Below are 5,162 nucleotides of genomic sequence, written 5' to 3'. Positions count from 1 at the left end.
TAGGATTACTTGGATGCTAAGAAACCTAATAGGAAAAAGATTAAAGTAAACAAAAGAGTAAAGGAAAGCCAAGGAAACAGTATAACTAGCCCCTGACTCAGCCTGCAAAGCTAAAGCTGGCCGGAGGAGATATATATATATATATGAACATACATAAGTATTCTCAAAATACACCAAAGTGCCAAAGTAAACTCCTATCTCTCCCTCAACCTCTAAGAGGAGCAGCATACATAAGTTACTTGGAGAGTAAGCTAAATACATATATACATATATACAACAGGAAACCAAAATACACCAAAGGACTACTTCGCTTCCCAAGATCCAGACGCCTAGCGAGAAGCCTCTTGACCTGCATCTGAAAAATAACAATACAATATGGAATGAGAACCGGAGGTTCTCAGCATGGTAAAAGTGCCACGCGTATAATAAATAAGGTACTGAGAATGCCATAGGCAATCCTAGAACTCCATTATTCAGTTATCCAACTCAAGTACTAAATAGAAGCCATAAACAGGGGTAGGTATTCTAAATCTACCTAACTTACTCAAGTTCAATCCTAATCTAACATCCAACCATTTCTCCATCTCCTCCATCCCTCTACATCATCCAAAATGCAACATAAACAAGCAACTAAACAAGTTCACGCACAAGTAGTGAGCAGATAGTACAAATAGCAAGTAGAACAGATAGCAGGTGATATATATATATATATATATATATCAATTAGGCAAACCCAGGAAATGCATAGCAATCAAAACAAACAAATGCATATGATGCATGTCTGTCCTATGGCTGATGGGGTCCATCTGTCGGTTATCCAGCTAACCCGACAAGTCCGAAAACCTTAGACTGTCCCCCGTCGCGCATCCCCAAGAGTCTATGTATAGAGTTCACATTCAATCATCATATAATCACTCAATGGGCTATCCATACCCGGGAATTTATACGTGCCCGGTCACCCTTACAACGTAGGGTCAACAGAGTATCGAGATTCAACCTGAAACACGTGGTGGTGAGCCACGGTTTTTACCTAGGGAAACTCGTATCTCAGATATCATTATTCATAAGCCATAGCAATTATTATCAATACATCATCAAATATCAAGCCTTAGCGTTAAACTTCGTCTTCTCGGACCCATGACTATCACTAAGACATCCTCGACACTCTATTTTATTTTCTATTTTTAATATAACAAATAAACTCAGAATTTGGCAAACTTTATGTCCAAACGTTTATCTCGGAATAAGCTTTCTAACAAACTAAAAATCACAATTTTATAATTTAACTAGTCTCAGAAACAGAGGAGAAACGCTTGCTACTCTGTAGTGCTTAGAAACCAAAAAACAGCAGCAGCATACAATATCTAAAATTCTATATAAAATTCAAATTAAATCCAATAGCCTTAAAAATTAATATGGTTCAACTTAATATATCCAGGTTTTTTTTTTTTTTAAATTAGTTTCAGGTCAAAACCATTTTTAATAAAGGAGTTATGTAACTTGGAAGTTGAGTAACTTTCTGCAGAATTCTGTTCTAAAAGCCAATGAACATGTCCTTTTCTAAGTCCCATAACTCACTCATTAAAACATAGACAGCCCTGAAATTTAAATCACAACTGTTAAGCATAATTAATTTTTACCTCCAATTGGTTGCACCTGAATATACATCCATAATCAGAAGTTATAAACTCTCAAAGTTGCTAATCTAAGAAAACAGAATCTGGCTTTTATTATATAATGCATCATATTTTAAAAATTCATATCTTTAAAACCACAAGTACAAACATTCTGAAATTTTAGGACATTAAAATAATAGGACTAAATCTTTATTTAAAATTAGTTTTATTTCAAAATTCATTTTGAAACATTCGCAGCAGAGCCAACAAATTACTGCTGTTCTAAAAATTATGCAGTAAAAATCAGATTCGACGATTAAAATTTGAAAATTCACCATAAATCATATATTTAACGAAAAGAACCCAAATTCTCCAGTTCAGTTCCAAATATAACAAGGTTTAACCAGGACTTAGTTCCACACAATTCCGATCATCACAGAATTAGTTACAGCATATGCAATACCACCACAACACAACTCTACATCCTTATTAACAAACACCAACCATAATCCATCATAAATAAATACAAGAGCATACCATTAATAACTTCCACACCTCATAATTTCAATATATATCCACCAATAAATCTATTCCAACAACATTATAAGGCTAATCATTAAATACAACAAACAATTCAATTTATCCTATGGTTCCTCTAACCTAAGTTTTCACAACACCGTAAATATTAAACGTGCGAAACTTAAACCATACCTTGGCCGATCACTTTGTATCACCCAAGACAGCCTCACAACAAAAATTACAGCCCCTCCAAACTCAATCAAAACAGCCCCAAAATAAGCCTTGACCACCAAAAAGCCTCCAAGTATTCCCAATTCAATTCCAGTGCATATATACCCACTTAATCTACACCTAATACATATACATGTTCCAATTTCAATTTTCCCATTATAAATATAAGATTGAGCTAGGGTTAGGGTGTTCTTACCATACCCATATGCTCAATAGCTTGAGCCCACAAGTTTCGGAAGCTAACTTCAACCTAGAACACAAAAATTAGACAAGATTCACTATAGGTTTTCAATTTAACCAAAGAAAGAGGGATAGAGATTCTGAACCAAATATGAGGCTTACCAGTGAAATTATTCAAATAGAAAGATAGAGCTCGACGCGCTGAACGCGTGGCCGTGAACGGTGCGGCGATCGGAGCCCGGACGGAGGAGTTATGGTAGTGAGAAGGAAAAGTGAGGGTTAGGGAAGCTCCTTCTCTTCCTAATCTGTTTGCAATGATGGTGAAGAATGAAGAAGAAGAAGCTGCAGCTTCTTTTTAACTATGGGTCCAGTTGGATCCACGGGCCCGGTTTGGGCCCCGATTTAACCGGTTTGGTCCTTTCAGTCCGATTTGGGGCCAATTTTTTGAAATTGGTATCAAAATTATCGTTTCGACGAGCTCTATCCTATTTTGATATTAGTTTTGTATTTTTAGCTTTCCTAATGAAAATTCAATTTATTAACTAATTATTTACCGATTTTAGCGGGGTTTACATCCTACCCACCTAATTAGGCGCAAAATTCAGAGTGAGTTACCTGAAAAGAGGTGTGGGTAGTCCTTCCGCATCTCTGATTCAAGCTCCCAGGTATGTTCTTTAATACCAGTCCGACTCCAAGCTACTTTCACCAAAGAAACTTCCTTTCCGCGTAGATGCTTGATGCTGGTATCATCAATCCTAACCGGAGTTACTGGAAGCGTCAGATCTTCTCTCACTTGGATTGATTCCGGTTCTAGGACATGACTAGGATCAATAGTGTATTTGTGAAGCTGTGATACGTGGAACACGTCATGCAGGTTCGAAAGATGTGGTGGTAACGTGATCCTATACGCCACTGGTCCAATCCTCTTCAGGATTTCAAACGTCCCAATGTAACGAGGATTTAACTTCTTGGTTTTGATGGACCTCCCTATTCTAGTGGTCGGAGTAACCTTCAGGAAGACGTGTTCTCCTTCCTCAAATTCTAAAGGCTTCCATCTTCGGTCAGCATAGCTCTTCTGACAGCTTTGAGCTTCAAGCATTCGCCTCCGGATTCTCTTTATTTGCTCAGTGGTTTCATATACCATTTCAGGTTCTATCAAACTCTTTTCTCCTGCCTCATACCAACATAATGGAGACTGGAATTTTCTTCTATACAAAGCCTCATATAGAGCCATTCCAATACTCGCATGATAGCTATTGTTGTAAGCAAATTCTACCAAAGGCATATATTGATCCCAACTCGTCGGTTGATCCAAAACACAAGCTTTTAACATGTCTTTCAAGGTTTGGATTGTTCCTTCTGATTGGCCATCCGTCTGAGGATGATAGGCAGTGCTTAGGCTTAATTGGGTGCCAAAAGCTCATTGAAAAGCACCCCAGAACCGTGATGTAAAGCGAGGATCTCTATCCGATACAATTGTGGAAGGTACGCCATGTAATCTCACAATCTCCTTTATGTATAAGCGCGCCAACTCCTCCATAGTACAACTTATCCGAATAGGCAGAAAATGAGCTGACTTGGTCAGTCGGTCTATAACCACCCAAATAGCATCACAACCTGTCCGAGTCCTTGGTAAGCCCAATACAAAATCCATAGCAATGCTCTCCCATTTCTACTATGGGATTTCCAAAGGTTGAAGGGTTCCTGCTGGCCTTTGGTGTTCAATCTTGACTTTCTAACAAGTTAGGCATTTAGAAACATGTAACGCCACATCCTTTTTCATTCCTTGCCACCAGAACATCGCCTTTAAGTCTTGGTACATCTTGGTGCTTCCAGGATGAATAGAGAACCCGCTCTTGTGAGCTTCCTTCAATATGCTCTGTCGCAAATCCCCGATATCTGGCACAATTATCCGGCCCTTGAACCTCCACAACCCGTCTTTATCTTTTGACACTCTCCATTACTTGCCTTTCTCAATCGCCGGCAAAATCTTATACAATTCTTGGTCATTCTGATGAGCCTTTAGTAGTTCAGCCTTGAAGTTGCTTGAGATCTGTAACTGGCTTAGGCATAAAGTCCCAAAATCTTCTCTAATTCCCAGTTTCAATCCTTGAAAGGCTCTCAACAACTCTTCCTCCCTTAGCATCATCCAAGCGGCTGGTGTGCGAAATCGTGATCATTTCATTCTTGGTAACGGCGCTAAAAACTCAATAACGCACGTTCATGATCTTATATCTGTTTCACAACTTCGTACAACTAACCAGCAAGTGCACTGGGTCGTCCAAGTAATAAACCTTACGTGAGTAAGGGTCGATCCCACGGAGATTGTCGGCTTGAAGCAAGCTATGGTCACCTTGTAAATCTCAGTCAGGCGGATTAAATTGTATTAAGAAATTATAGTGGATGAAAATAAATAAAATATAAAATATCAGACCCTACTCGGAATACCATAGACAAGGTTTAGACTTTTCGGGTCTCAGAAATGGCCATCCATGGGTTCTAGCTTATACCACAAAGACACTAATATCTCGGACTCGGTCCCCTGTATTAGATATCCAAGAGATATCCATTCAATCTAAGGTAGAACGGAAGTGGTTGTCAGGCACGCGTTCATAA

Source organism: Arachis ipaensis, chromosome B04 (assembly GCF_000816755.2).
Source record: "Arachis ipaensis cultivar K30076 chromosome B04, Araip1.1, whole genome shotgun sequence".
NCBI lineage: Eukaryota > Viridiplantae > Streptophyta > Magnoliopsida > Fabales > Fabaceae > Arachis > Arachis ipaensis.
This window is presented reverse-complemented; position numbering follows the sequence as displayed.